Consider the following 16,920-nt stretch of genomic DNA (forward strand, 5'->3'; position numbering starts at 1 on the left):
TCCCCATTATATTTCTTTTGCTCTTCCATATATTACTTAGCCCCCTGTTCTCCCTCATCTCTTTTCCATATTGCAGGTGCACAAACTTATCAACAGGTTAGGACAGACACACAGGTTTCCTTAGTCCCAAAGTCTATGTCCCTCCTCCTATATCTCATTCTTGTCCCCACAAATATCTCATTAAAGCCTAAAATGCTAACCCTACAACCCAACTAAAAGTATTCCTAAAGAATATGATTCCACATCAAATTTTCTCCACTCATACCACTCTGTCCCTTATGCTACACTCCTCTTTCATCCTCTATGTACTCTTTTCCCTCAACTCCTGCCACATCATAGAACAACTGGTAATAATAATTTAATATAGGTTGCATAGAATATTGATAAAGGGTGGAAATTTAAATGCAAGATCCATCATAATTATATGATATATGATCTGATCTGTTGATGCTATTATAAACAGAAGTGACTCTTTCTAGAAAACATAAGGACACAGACCACATCATTTAAATTTAATAGTGGAAGGGGTAAATACTATTTCTGGAAACATACAACTGAAAACGTATCATGGGAAAGCAGTCCTTTACTAAAAATCATTCACGTAAATTACAAGTTCTCCCCATTCCTGTAGGCTTCAACTCACAGTCTCAACAAATAAAAGGATTAAAAAGGGAAAGAAACAAAAGCAAAGACAAAAACACATACATATACACATAGTATAATGTGAAGAAAGGCAACAAAATATTCTCAAGGTCTTCCAAACCTCCTAAGGCAGATCGAGGGGATCCAATGGAGAGGAAAGCAAATACTCGGCAGTAGAGCCCTACAAAATATTTAAAGAAGAGATGAAAAAATTGTTGAATTAAAAAAGGATATGACCCAAAAGTTTATGGAATTATCACTCAAAATGCACAATGTTGATTTGGAAGAAAGAAAAAATTTTAAAGGCATACTAAAATGGTTCAAAACAGGAATGACATATTCATCAAAGATATAGAATCCAGGAAGAGGTATCAGACAGTAATGCCAGAAATTAAAAACTGTATTGAACTCATAAATTGCAAAAAGACCAATGTGAAGGAAAAATGTCTGAAATTGAGAACAAAATGTTAAATTATGATTAACTACTCAGGGAAATCTCAAAAGACATGAGAACAAGAAAAAAATTATTCAGCATTTACTAGGTGACACTAAGAGGATCAACCTATGGCTAATTGGAGTTAGAGAAAATCTAGAAGATAACACAGATGAAATAATAAATTTGTTTATAGAAATTATAATAGAAAATTTCCCAAATATGAAAAAGAGCGCAATATACAAGCAAGAGAGAATTTTAGAACACCAAACAATTATGAAGAAAAAATATAGCTTTCAAGATACGCCATAATTCAAATGCCAGATGCGCAAAAAGAATTTTTGAAAGCAGTCACTAGAAAAACAAAAATTCATATGTAAAGGGAAACCCATTAGAACAAGAGCAGACTTCTTAGATGAGACTTCAAAGGCCAGAAGAGATTGAAGTATTTTAAGCCCTAAAAGCAAACAACTTCCAACTCAGATTAATATATCTGGCAAAAATTTCATTCAGAATAGAGAACTAAGGACATTTCATGAAAAGAGAACAACTTGAATGATGTATGAATACTAAACCAGCTCTCCAGAAAATACTCAAGAATATACTACACAGAAATGATGAAATTTATAAGGCGAAAAACCCAGAGAGAATGAAAACATTAAGCAAGCTCAATGGATAAACAACAACAAAAATAACAGGACAAAAATAAAACCAACAAAATAAAGGAGTTACTACAGAGAAAGAGTGCAGTGACAGTAATGAATGAACACCTCTCAATTATATCTCTCAATGTTAATTGCCTGAAAGATACAGATTGACAGACTGGAACACAGAGTCCAACAGTCTGTTGCATTCAAGAAGCTCACATAATACAAAGAAATATTCATAGTCTAAAAATCGAAAGATAGAAAACAATATTTCATGCATCAAGACTACAAAAACAAGTATGGGTAGCAAATTTAATCTCAGAAGATGTAAACTTCAAGCTCAAACTGCTCAGAAAAGACAAAGAAAATCACTACATACTAATTAAGGGAACAATCTAAAAATAAGATATAACTCTCATAAATGTTTATACACTGAATACTGGTGGGTGTATCTTCATAAATCAAATGCTCTTGAACATAAAAAATAAAATATAGCCTAACAACACCATAGTGGGAGATCTTACTACTTCAATTTTGCAGAGATAGATCAACTAAACAAACAAAATTCAATAAAGTGGGAGGGGTAGGGGAAAGGAATGAAAGGAAAAGAATAAATATGAGAAAAGGAAAAAAATGGAAACAAAGTCTTGGTAAATAGGGTGGGGTAGAGGGGTTGAAGGGAGGGCAGAGGAATGGGGAAAAAAATAAAAACCAAGATATATCATACATATGTACAAATTTCCTATGATGAATGTCACCATATTATATACCTAAAATGTACTAATAAATTTAATGAATAAAAAAAAAAATACACAGCTAAATTTATTCTGAGAATACTATGAACTTATATAATTGAAGACTGAATCAGAAAAAAAATCAATAAATAAATGTCAAAAATCAAGCACACCCTTGAACATACAGACTTAATAGATATCTACAGATTATTTCATTCTACTACAAGAACAGAGTATATGTTTTCCTCTGCATCACATAGTACTTTCTCCAAAATTGATCTTATACTAGTTCACAAATACAAAAGAATGAAAATTATCCCATGTTTACTGTCAGACCAGTGTGCAATGAAAATAGCAAACAAGTATGGAAGAAACCACAGAAAATTTAGAAGCACTTAGTAACTTAATAACACTCTTGAACAGTCAGTGTGTCACAGAAATAATTAGGGAAGAATTAAACAATTTCTGGAAGTTATGACTATGTTCACAAAACACACTATAACCTATGGAGTATTAAGAGGGAAATTCATTGGAATCAATGCTCATATTAGGAAAATGAAAATAGCTCAAATAAATAACTTAATGAACAGCATTAATGTACTTGAGAAACAACAAAAATCCAAACCCAAACCAATATTAAGGAAGGAAATGATGAAGAATAGAGCGGAAATCAATAAAATTGAGGCTAAAAGCAATGCAAAGCATCAGTGAATCAAACAGCTGCTTCTTTGAGAGAATAAACAAAGTTGATAAAGCATTAACCAAACTTATCAAAAGAGAGAAAAGACTTGTATTGATGTAACTAGAAATGTAAAAGACAAAATCACAGAGCCACTGCCAAAATCCCGAAGATAGTTAACAACTACAATGAAACACTGTACTTCAACCAATTTGAAAATCTTGAGGAAATGAACAGTTTCCTCAACTTGTACAAATTACCAAAGCTAACCCAAGAAGACAAAAAAATGCTAAACAATACAATAACAAGCAAGGAAATTAAAGCAGTAATAAAAATATATACCATATAAAAAGAAGTCCACAACCTGATGAATTCACTGCTGAATTCTACAAAAGCTTTAATGATAGTATATCATCACCAACACTATTCAAACACTTCAAGTAAACTGAAAAGACAAAGTGCTTCCAAACTCATTTCTGAAGGCCAACATCACTCTGGTCCCAAAACTAGGCAAAGTCCCAACAACAACAACAAAGGAAAACAAAACAAAAAAGTATAGGCCAATCTCCTTAATGAGAATAGATGAAAATTCTCCAACAAGATATTAACAAATAGAATGCGACACTTCTTTAAAAAAAATACAACATGACCACATGGGTTTCATTACAGAATTGCAAAGATAGCTCAACATGTGCATATCAATAAATGTAATATATCACATAAAAAGAAGCAAGGTCAAAAACTACATGATTATATTGGTAGATGCAGAGAAGGCTTTTGACAAAATCCAATACTGCTTCACGATAAAAACTTTTTTTGGCAGGGGGTTGGTACTGGGGATTGAACTCTGGTCCTTGTACTTGCAAGGCAGGTGGCAGAACCACTGAGCTAAATCCCAGGCCCTTAAGATAAAAACTTTTAAGGCACAAAGGGACCATACTTGAATATAATGAAAACTATTTTACTACAAACCAATGGCCTGCATCATATTCAATGAGGAAAAATTGAATGCATTTTCTGTAAAATCAGGAGCAATTCAAGGATGCTTAGGATTAGCACTTCTATTCAACATAGTACTCAAAACATTAGCTGGAGCAATCAAACAAGTAGAAAAAAGAAGAGGGATACATATAGGAAGGGAAGTATATAAATTATCATTATTTTAGAAGACACGATACTCTACAAAGAGCCAAAAAATTCACCAGAAAACACTTGGAATTAATAACTAATTTCAGCAATGTAGCAGAATACAAAATTAATACAAAACTAATAGCATTTATATACATCAATAATGATCACAATGAGAAATTATGAAAATAATACCATTTATATTAGCATCAGGGAAAACTAAATACCTAGGAATTAACTTAAGGAAATGAAAGAACTCTACAATGAAAACTACATAAGTCTGAAAAAGGGGGTTGAAAAAGATATCAAAAAATGCTCGAACTAAAGGGGTAGGTGTGTCAGGAGGGGAAGGGGAAAGGAAAGAAGGGAAAGGAAAAATTATGAGGAAAGAAAAAAATGGAAACAAAGTCTATGTAAATAGGGATGGATGGAGGGGGTGAAGGGCACACAGATAATTGGGAAAAATAAGAAGCAAGATAAATCACTTACAGGTACAAGCACCCAATGATAAATGTAAACATATTGTATACCTAAAATGTACCAATAAAAGAATTTAAGGGAAAAAAATCCAAAGATGTCTCCAGCTCCTAGATAGACAGAACCAATATTGTCAAATGGCCGTGATCCCACACTGTTATATAGATTCAATGCAATCCCAATCAAAATACCAACAGAATTCTTCACAAAACTAGAGAAAGCAAGCTTAAAATTCATACAGAACCAGAAGAGACCCAGAAGAACAAAAGCAATGTTGGGCAATAAGAGCAAAGCAGGAAGCATCACAATACCTGCCTTTAAGTTATACTACACAACAGTGACAAAAGTGGCATGGTACTGGCACTAAAGCATACATGAGAATTGATGAAACAGAATAGAGGACACAGAAACTTCCCCAGACAATTCTCCTATTTGATCTTTGACAAAGAAGCTAAACATATTTTTTTCAGAAGAAAGAGCCCATTCAGTAAATGGTGCTGAGAAAACATTAAAACAGAAACATTGAATCTACTAGAATATAAAATAGGTTAAGCCCTTGAAGTCAAAGTTATAGTGAAGGACCTTCTGAACAGAAATTTAATTGAACAAGAAATAACAGCTAAGAATCAACAAATGGGATTACTTGTAATTAAAATGTTCTCCACAGCAAATTAATCAATTAGTAGAGAGAAGAAACAACCCACACAATGAAAAAAAATGCCTGCTAGTCCTCAAACAGAAGACTAATATCTAGACATATAAAGAACTCAAAATAATTAGATCAACTAAAATAAAAGAATCAAGAATTTAGCAAGTGAAATGAACAAACACATCTCAGAAGAAGTAAAAATGTCCAACAAACATAAAAAATCTTCAATATCTCTGGCTGATAGAGAAATGCAAATTAAAAGAACACTAAGATTTCATCTTTCACCAGAAAGAATGGCAATCATCAAGAAGTCAAAGAAAAAGAAATGCTCCTATGGCTGCTGTGAAAAGCAACATTCCAACATTATCAGTGGGAATGTAAGCTAGCAAACCATTTTTGAAATTAGAATGGAGAATTTCAAAGAAGATTTAAGATTTCATATGACATAGCTATTCCTGTTCTAAGTAGCTTCCAAAGAGTCAATATATCATGTTAGTAAGATACATCCATACCAATGCTTGCAGCAACACAATTCACAAGAGCTACACTGTGAAAGAACCCTGCATGTCCATCAACAGATGAATGGAACATGTGGTATCTATGCACAGTGTAATACTGTACTACTTGGCTATAAAGAAAGATAATTTCAAGATTTTTGTAGGAAAATGGATGCACTTAGAGAATTTAGTTTGAGTGAAATAAATCACATAATAAGTATCTATCAGTTAAACAATGGTATGTATCAGTTGAACAAGGTGAAGTTCAAAAATCAAAATAAAGCATGTATGGAAGGGAACAAGGGGTAGCACTTTTGCAAATGAGAAGAAGTCTAGGACACTGAGGGTGAAAGTTCAGAGGAGGGGAAGGGAAAGTAAGAAGAACTAAGATATACCACATACAGTTACCGAACACAATGAATATAAACATTATGCATCATAAACATGAGCTAAGAATAAGAATAACTACAAGAACGTGAAAAAGGAATGAGAATTTAAAGATGGAAGGATGGAGGGAGGTGGGTGAGAAGGGTAAGGGGATTGAAGAAAGAATTGTTGTGTTATGTACATGTACATACTCCCCAAGATGAATGTGAATTTCATGTACTGCAAACATGAAATAATACAATTTAAAGAAAGGGAGGATGTTTTGTAAACGATGTGAGGTGTTTGTGTGTCTGTGTGTGTGGCAGTAGCAGTTTTAAATTTTGGTTTTTTAAATGAAGGATTTTAAGTGAAAATAATTTGACTGAGAAAATGTCACCGAATTGACCCATTAAGACAATGCTTAATGAGAAAAAAAAATGCAATGAAATTTTTTAACATTCGTCAAGTTCAACGTAGGAAAAATAAAAGTATCCAGTCAAAGGTAAAAAAAACAAGAATAAAAATGCCATGGACATCATAAAAGAAGTTAATACTCACATAATAAGGATCCGAGAAAGAGAGAAACAAAGCATATTAAAAAATGGTGGCTAAAAGCCTAAAAACTTCACCAGGAAATATCAAAATTAAGCTGCCAAAAATCATAAGAGAGAAGGGAAGGAAGAGTACAAGGATGAAAATAAAACAAAAATGTTAAAAATAACTAGAGCTACAATGATTCAGTAATGGACACAGAATATAAAATGTAAAAATTGTGATATCAAAACATAGGGGTTTTGTATGTGATTGAAGTTAAATTAATATAAACTTGAAACATATTATATAAGATTATAGCATAACCCTCACAGTAAGCTCAAAGCAAACTCTAAAATGTATATACAAATAATAGAATTACAAGAAATACAATGAAAGAAAATCATATTAGAAGTGATGCTGGCAAGAGAAGAGTAATAAATCCACAAGACAGCAATAAAACAAGGAACAAAATGACCACATTAATTTTTACTTATCAGGAATTACCATAAATATAGGTCAAAAGCAATAGACCAGATAAGCAGGTTAATAAAATAACAGCAAACTATATTTTCATAAAAGAGAATCTCAGCTTCCATCAATTCATATAGACTGTAATGGGAGGAAAAATGATATTCAGCATAAATGGAAACAAAGTAAGAAGAGGGGCATCTAATTTATATCAAATAATATAAATGTAAAGTGAAAAACTTTTAAAAGAGAATAAAGGTTATTTTACAGTGACAATTGTGCCAATTCAACAAATGGAATGAATATATATATATATAAATTCATATCATGTATATATCATATCACATATATATATTCATATCATATATATATATATATATATCAACATTGGACCACTTACCTATATAAAGAAAATATTAATACATATAGAGGATAGCAATAATTTCCCACTTTCCATAGTGGGTAAAACATCCAGAGATAAAATCATCATGAAAACATTGAACACAAATAACACTTTGAACAAATGGATGTAAAAAATACATACATAAGTTCCTTTTCAACAGCAAGAGAAAAAAACTATTGTTCTTAAGAGTAGATACAACATGCTCTAAGGTAACTCATCTATTAGGCTACAAAATCTTACCAAATTTAAGGTTTAATATTATAAAATACTCCATCTATCCACAAATGGTATAAAACTAGAAATTAAAAATATCGAAATACTAAAAAATTCACAAATATCTGGAAGTGGAGCCACACATTCCTGAACAATTGTAAAGGAAAAAAAAAACATTTTGAGAAAAGTAAATATGGAAATACAATATGCCAAAGTTTATGAAATGTAGCAAAATCAATACTAAAATGATTACAGTTTGGAATACACATGGGAATAAAGAGAAGGGGCTCAAATAAATAACTTTTTGAATAACTAGATTAAATATAATTAAGCTTAAATTTAATAAAAATATAATAATATAGATCATAGAAGAAAAAAGACTAAAAAAATCAATGAAAGTAAAGTTTATATTTGAAAAGAAGCAAGATCAGCAAAATTTTAGACTTATGGAAGTCTCAATAAAAACTAAGTAAAAAGAACTTACAACTGATAACATTAAAATATAAGATGATAAAACTACTTTTAACAATTTTATACCCATGGATTGCATACTCTAGAAGTGGATAAATTCCTAGAATCATATAACCTCGCAAACTTAATCATGAAGAAAGTGGAAATTTGTATTGATAAATTATCCATAAAAAGATTGAAATATAATTAAACATGTCCCTTTAAGGAAAAATTCAGAACCTGATGGGTTACTGATAAATTCTAACAAATATTTACAAAATAATCTACCATATCCTTCTTGAAATCTATCAAAAATTTGAATAAAGTTGTCATATTTCCAAACTAATGTTATATGACTACCATCATGCTGATACTGCAGCCAAATAAGGACGTTACATGGAAAGAAAATGATTAGTCATTATCTCTAGTTAATATAAATAGAAAATCCTACAAACCAAATCTAACAGTGTATGAAAATTATTCATTAGGATCAAATGAAAATTGCCCAGAGAATAAAAGAACATTCAAAAAACATAATAAAAAATGAGACATACCACATTAACAGAATGGAAAGCAAAAATTAACTGAACGTTTCAATAAATAAAAGCAAAATTGAAAAAGTTGATCATTATTATTTTATTAAAATTAGGTATAAAAATGTGTCAACACAATAAGATCCATATATTTTAAGACCACAGCTAATATCACACTAAATATTAAAAAGATAAAAATTTTTCCTAAAAGAATCAGAAACAAGACAAGGTTACATATTCTTGTTACATGTATTTAATAATATAGTGGAAGTCCTAGCCAGAACAATTGGATAAAAAAATGAAATAAGACATCTAAATTAGAAAGGAAGAGGTAAAACATCTCTGCATATATAATTGTGTGCATATATATGGATATTATAGATCTGTGTGTGTGTGTGTGTGTGTGTCCTAAGGATGCCCCAAAATAAAACAATCTCTACAGGCCAATCAATGCAGTCAATAATGTCTCAGGGTACAGAATTAATACATAAAATGTAGCATTTCTATTCACCATCCAAAAACAATAAAATAATTTCATTTATAATAACATAAAAATAATAAAATATCAACAAATAATTTTAGACAAGGGCATGGAAGACCTTTATACTAAAAACCATAAAATAGTGGATAAAAAAATTTTATAGGCACATGAAATCTATATGTCCTTTGTTCATAGGTTGAAAAAAATCAATATTGTAAAAAATGTCCAAAAATTGATATGCCAATTTCCCAAAGTACTATATAGATTCAAGAGAATCTGTAGCATAATTCTAATGACATTTTCCACAAAAAATATATAAATAGTAACTCTCAAGATCATATAGAACTACAAAATATGAATCACTAAAATAATCTTAAGCAAGAAGAACAAAGCTGGAAATATCACACTATTTGACTTCAAAGTATAATTCAAAGCTATAATGACTTTTTAAAAAGTATAGTACTAGAATGAAAAGCAGAGACCAAAGAAGCAGATCAAAATCCAAATAATGAATCCATTCATGAATTGTCAATGAGTCTTGAAAAAAACATGAGAAGACACAGTGAGGAAAGACAGTCCCTTCAATAAACAGCATTGGAAAATGTGGAATCCACATGCATAATAAGGGGAAAAAAGAAAGGTCTTTATCTTTTACCATACACAAGACTCAGCTAAAAATGAATTAGACAAGTATAAGACCTGAAACTACAAAAATTTTGGAAAAAAACAAGGAGAAAAGTTTCATGAAATTGGTCTAGGCAATGATTTTTGGTGGAGATATGATTCCAGATTCACAGACAACAAAGCAAAAATACACAAGTGAGAAAATATCATACTAAAAAGCTTCTGGACAGCAAATGAAACACAAATGAAATGGAAGCCTATAGAATGGGAGAAAATATTTGCAAAGACTATATATCTAATAATGGGTTAGCAAAATATATAAAGAACTCATGGGAAAAGCTGACTCAGTAGCAAAACCAAAACCCTATCACAATGAACAAAGGACCTGACAAAACAGCAAGTACCATGTAAATAGAAAACTATTTAATATTGGCAATAATGTGAATTCAAATAAAAATTATATTGAGCTATCATTTCACAGTTAGAATAGCTGTTATAAATAATCAAAAGAGAGGCAGGGGAGCAGAGGCCCCGAGCCCCAAGCAACTGAGCCTTTCCAGCTGTCATACCACTACTCCCAGCTCAGAGGATCAGAGCCCCACCCAGTGCTGAGGAAGTGAGCCATTTAGCCCACCATACCACCACCCCCAGCACAGAGGAGTAGAGCCCAGCCCAGAACCGAGGAGAGGAGGTGAGCCAGCAGCACATACCCCATCCCCACTGAAATGAGAAAACACATAAACAAGTCTCAAAACCAGACTTCCAGATCACCTACAGCAACCCCAAAGGGAAAGGAGATGGAACAATCTGATACTCAACCACCTGCACTCCCTGAACTGGAAACAAAAGAGGATCTGTGGAAAATGAAATCAGATATAATTTCTCAGACAACAGCAGAGATTGTGTCTGTAGTGCAAGACATGATTAAGAAATCTAGAAAGGACAGAGATTAAAAAAATAGAAGAGCTGAGGAACATGATGGAATCCCAACATAGGAAACAAATGGAATCCATAAAACAGTTGCAAACAGATTTCCAGGAGATTAAAAACTCCATTAAAAGTTTATGCAGCAGAATGAGCCAACATGAGGACAGAATTTCAGATATAGAAGATAAGATTCTAATTAGTGACCAGGAAAAGAAAAAATTCTCAAAAATAGTAACGGACCAGGAAAAATCAATCCAGCAGCTGCTACACAATGCAAAGAAAAATAACATAAGACTGATTGGAGTCAATGAAGAAACAGGAGAGAGTGCAGATGACATAAAACTGTTCACAGAAGAGATGGCAGAAAAATGACGTTATTTGCAGATGACATGATACTCTTTATAGAAGACCCCAAGAACTCCACCAAAAGTCTTCTAGACTTAATAACCAAATTCAGTAAAGTAGCTGAATACAAGGTTAACATGCAAAGATAAATAGCTTTCCTCTACACAAACAGACTCACTGAGACAGAAATAAAGCAAACAATTCCTTTCACTGTAGCATCCAAAAAACTGAAATACCTAAGAATCAATCTAACAAAAGAAATCAAAAACCTCTTCTCTGAAAACTATAGCACTCTGAAAAGAGAGTTTGAACAGGATATCAGAAAATGGAAAGACATCCCTTGCTTCTGGGTAGGAAGAATCAACATACTGAAAATGGCCATACTTCCAAAAATGCTATATAGATTCAATGCAATCCCAGTTGAAATTCCAGCAGCATATTTCATGAACCTTGAGAAAACAATCCAAAAATTCATTTGGAACAAGAAGAGACCCAGAATAGCAAAAGCAATTCTAGGTAACAGAGACATGACAGGGGGAATTACAACCCCAACTTGAAACTATACTATAAAGCTACTGTGATAAAAACATGTTACTGGCAAAGAAACAGACCTGAGGACCAGTGGAAAAGATTAGAAGTTGCTGAAACAACTCCAGACAGACTCAGCCATTTCTTCTTTGACAAAGGAGCCAAACACCCTCACTGGAGGAAATTACCCTCTTTAATAAATGGTACTAGAGAAATTTTGTTTCAACTTTCCAAAGACAAAAACTGGACCTCTATCTCGTGCCATGCACTAAATTAAATCTAAATGGATTAAATATAAAAATATTAAAACAGAAATGCTGAACTGGCTGGAACAGAGGTTAGGTAGAACTCTTGACACTGGTGTAGGAAAAGATTTTATGAACAAAACCTCAGTTGCCCATAAACTAGCACAATCAACTAGTGGGATCTCTTCTTACTAAAAAGCTTCTGCACAGCAAGAGAAACCACCAGCAGTGTGAAGAGACAACCCACAATGTGGGAAAAAATTTTCACCAGCAGTCCCTCAGACAAAGGCCTACTATCTTTTTTTTTTTTTTGTACTGGGGATCGAACTTGGGTCCTTGCGCTTGTGCAGCAGGCGGCAAAACCACTGAGCTAAATCCACGGCTACTATCTTGAATCTATAAAGAACTTAAAAAAATCAGACCTCCCAAATTTGAAGACTAAATCCAAAAATGGGCATCTGAAATGAACAGACATTTCTCAGACAAAGAAGTAGAAATAACAAATAAACCTGTGAAAAAATGTCCAACATCACTGTTAATTTGAGAGATGCAAATGAAAACAATGCTGAGATTCCACCTCACCCCAGTAAGAATGGCTGCTCTCATGAATTCAACCAATAACAAATGCTGGTGTGGCTGTGGGGAAAGAGGAACCCTACTCCACTGCTGGTGGGAGTGTAGACTGGTGCAACCACTGTGGAAATCAGTATGGAGATACCTCAATGAACTAGGTCTGGAAGTCCCATTGGACCCAGCTATTCCCCTGCTGGGTATCTTATCCAAAGAATTAAAAGAATCATACCACAGTGATATATGTGCACCCATGTTCATAGCAGCACAATTTGTAATAGCTAAAACTTGGAAGCAGCTCAAATGCCCATCAACTGGAGATTGTATAAAGAAAATGCTTTTTTAATAAAACGAAGTACTCCTCAGCCATAAAAAAGTGAGAAATTAGAGACATTTATAGCTAAATGGATGCACATTGAGGCGATACTCTTAAGTTAAATAAATAGGATACACATGTGTAAATACCGAATAGTTTCTCTAGTGTGAGAAACTGAAAGTGTAAATAAGGACTAAAAGGTATAACAGATAAGGTGAAATAGGAAGAAAAGGGGCACAGGAGAAGAGGAAGTGGGAGGGGTCAGGGAAAAGAAAAAAGGAATGGAATTAGTATGAGAAAATTAAAAATGGAAACAAAGTCTTTGTAAATAAGGAGGATTGGTTGAGCTGAAGGGAGGGCAGGGTAATGGGGAAAAAATAAGAACCAAGATAGATTATGTAAAGGTGCAAATTTCCAATGATGAATGTCACTATATTGTATATGAAAAATGTACCAATAAAATTAATTAAAAATAATATTGGAAAGAGAAGTTTTAGTGAGGATATTGACAACAAGGAACTCATTAAATTATGTGTTAGAATGTAAATTGGTGCAGACATTGTAGCATTGTAGAAAACCATACGGAATTTCCTTTAAAAATTAAAGATTACACTACCATATAATTCAGGAATCCCTCTGATACTGTGTAGTGAATCTGACAAGTAGATTTCAGGCTCTTGTGCATAATGAATGAAGAACCACAAGCATATATCCAGTGGTCAAGAAAAAGAAGTTGCATTAATTGAAGATCTTGAGAAGATGTGCTCAGGGCACATTCATCCCAGCAAAAACAAAATGGGTAGTATGAACAGAGAAATGGTGTTTGGCCAATAGGGAAATAAAAGGGTCAGATAAATCAGACTTTTAAATTTTAAAGAAGTGCATCCCAGTCTAGGAGTTTCCAACTGGGTCTCCAGATAAGAAGGACAAGAATGATTGACAGGGTCCTGAGTCATTTCAGGGTCTTTTAACACACATGCCTGTCCCAGAATCCACTCTGCTTAAACTACATACATGAGATGCAGTCCATATGTATGAACTTTTAGCAAGTCTCCAATGGGCGAAGGTTACTGAAGATCATGCCATGAGATCGAACACCCATGTACTCTGGTCTAGAATTATGGAGATGTTTTCTGGACCTTTGCTATTTCTGCTTCTCTAAAGAAAATCCAAATGAGAAATAACCCTGAGGTGTTGCCCAAATTCTGCTGGCTGGAGAGGGAGTGGTCTCCCAGCCCCAGTTATGTTACTTGTACGACCAGTTCTGGTATTTATCTAGAGGGCAGCCCATCTCAAGAAATTTTCTGCATTACATTGTCCTTTGCTGTATCATTTACAACAGTCAAGACATGGAAACTGTGGTATGTACATAAATTGTAATAAAGAAGAAAGAAATACTGCAATTTCCACAATATGAGTGAACCTGAAAATATGTCTAAGTAAAACAGGATGGAGTCAGAAAGATAACAATGCTTGACCTCACTAATTCTTGGAATTTAAAAACAGAAAGTAGAAGGTGGTTCCAGAGGAGGAAGGTTTGCAGAGATGTTAGTTAAAATGCACAAACACAATATGATGACTGTAGGTAATACTTGAAATAATATATTGTATGCTTGAAATTTTATAAAGAATAGATCTTTCATACTCTCATACCCAAAAAAAGATTGTGAGAAGAGGCATATGTTAATTGTTCATAGGTTGATAGTGGTAATCATTTCACAGTTCATATATGTATATGTATTTATATATATGAATATATGTATATATATAAAATATGTAAATATACAAAAATATATATGTAAATATATACATATATATGTCAGTTATATATTTTAAGCATATAATTTTCATTTTTTAATTCTAATAAACCTAGAGGGAACACCATAAAATGTTTAATGATTATAACCAGACTTAGATTGTGTGTAGAATATTTTCCAAATATTCATCTATTGATTACATACACTAAGCACATCCATCATTAATGAAAAAATCCTCTTCTTCCTTACCCCCTACTGTATTTTAGCAGATGAGGAAGCATTTAGATCACCATGCTCATACCATTAGACTTGATCTCTTTCTTTGCTTAGTGTCCTCTTCTGAATGGAAAAAATGGATAATGGAGAAGAAATTTTCTTTTACTCTGTCTTTATTCATTCATGAACTCTTTGGGATGCTTACAATATGAATTTCTATTAATATTATTGGGTGGTGAGAGTCCAGGAATCTACTGTCAGTTTTAAAATTAAATAACTATTTATCAAAATATGCATTTGTCTTCCAACTCTAGGTTCTTTCTTGGAATCAGGAAGGGAAATATTTTATGAAATTCAGTGGCTTAAAATTTAGAAGGATTCTTAAAACACATTTGTACACCTCTCCCATAATATCTGTCAGTAAGTCTGACTAGGTTACATCCAGAAAATTTGCATTTCTTAGAAGCTTTCATTTGATAATGAGGCTGTGAATTCACTACCCACACTTTTACAATCACGAGTAAGTGAAAGTAATAATTCAAGGGCACATGAAATTTATAATCAAACTAGCCATGCATTAATGTCCTATTGCTGCAACAAAATTCCATAAATTGAGTCACTTAAAATAACACAAAATTTTTATCTTAAATTTCTGCAGGTCAGAAGTCTAAAATAGATTGCCAAACTGTGATCCTTCTGTATGAGCTAGAGGAGCCTCTGTTTCCCACGGTGATCTCTCTTCAGGCTATAGTCTACTTCCTAGGACCAAATCAACTATAAGCCACACAATCTAATCACTGTCCAAATGGCTCACCTCCTCTTTTGAAGCTCTTGGAGGGCCTAGATATGAACCATTACAGAGAGTAATAAGTAAAAATATTTGTCATTATAGTCTAAATTTCAGGATTATTTTTCTTTAGATCTTGATACAATGTATATTTTCTTTCATGTATAATCTCTGTTGGTATAGTTATGCTATAAATCTAAAAAAGGGCTTACTGTCTTGTAGGAGAAGCCAATGGGAGCATATGTATGGCATTTAACATACAAACACACATATAGATAGAGATTCAAGAATCAAAATAATTCAAATCAAGAGTAACAAATGGCATTCTTTATAAAATTCTTCAGAACCCTGTGCCAGAAAAGAGACAATTGCCTTGTCCCACTTCCAGCAGAGACAAGGAGCATGTACAGAGGGCTCATCAGGGGATCTGGGGAACTAGATGTCCAGGAAAATTGGTAGAAAGTTGAAAGAGAAAACTTGGAGAATTTGAACTTTGTTTTTCTAGATGGTGGAATGTTAATCAAAATTTAAATGGACCCTTTCCCCGGAACTTCCTGGACCCCGTGAGTGCAGATGGCATCACCTGGAGCTTGAGCAGCAGCACGTGGATTTCAAAGACAATGACCAAGAACAAATTAAGAGGGCAGAAGTCCAGGAATGTATTTCACATAGCCAGCCAAAAGAACTTTAAGTCCCAAAACAAGGCAAAACCAGTCACCACTAATCTTAAAAATATAAACATTGTAAATGATGAAAAAATTCGTAGATGAATAATGCTTTTGTAAACATTCAGAAGGAACTTGCAAATTTCTCAAAAAGGCTTACTCATGAACCACTGGAGAAAGAGCTGAATGATCAGCAGCATCGTGAAGATGAACCAGTTAATGCTGATGAACCTGCAAGATTAATGACTCAATTGTAATACAATGGAGATGTATCAAATTCCTGCAAAAAACTCAAGAAAATAATATTTTATAAAACTTTAAAAAAATTTAAATGGAGAATTCCATTAAAGAACATAGTGCAACATTGTTAGTATCATTCATATGCAGGGACTCAGTAAAATTTTTCATTCAATGAAATTTGTTCTATTACATTTCTAAGAAAAAAATTTACAAAATAAAACCAAAAAGCATTATTTTAAATATTGCAATTTGGTGATTAAGAATGTAAGGCTTAAGCATTTACAAGCAAGCATGTGTAAATGAGAATGTTACCATTAGCAACAAAATGATATTTTCATTATATTTTAACATTTATTAAGCACCACT

At 32.9% G+C, this 16,920-nt stretch overlaps 1 pseudogene; it reads left to right on the plus strand.

Annotated features, from left to right (window-relative positions):
• The first annotated feature begins 16,268 nt into the window (after positions 1-16,268).
• LOC101714650 (ribosomal biogenesis factor pseudogene) lies at positions 16,269-16,571 on the plus strand (annotated as a pseudogene).
• The last annotated feature ends 349 nt before the right edge of the window (positions 16,572-16,920 follow it).

This window comes from Heterocephalus glaber, unplaced genomic scaffold (assembly GCF_053883595.1).
Source record: "Heterocephalus glaber isolate CG9 unplaced genomic scaffold, H.glaber_assembly_v1.0 deba00001442, whole genome shotgun sequence".
Lineage (NCBI taxonomy): Eukaryota > Metazoa > Chordata > Mammalia > Rodentia > Bathyergidae > Heterocephalus > Heterocephalus glaber.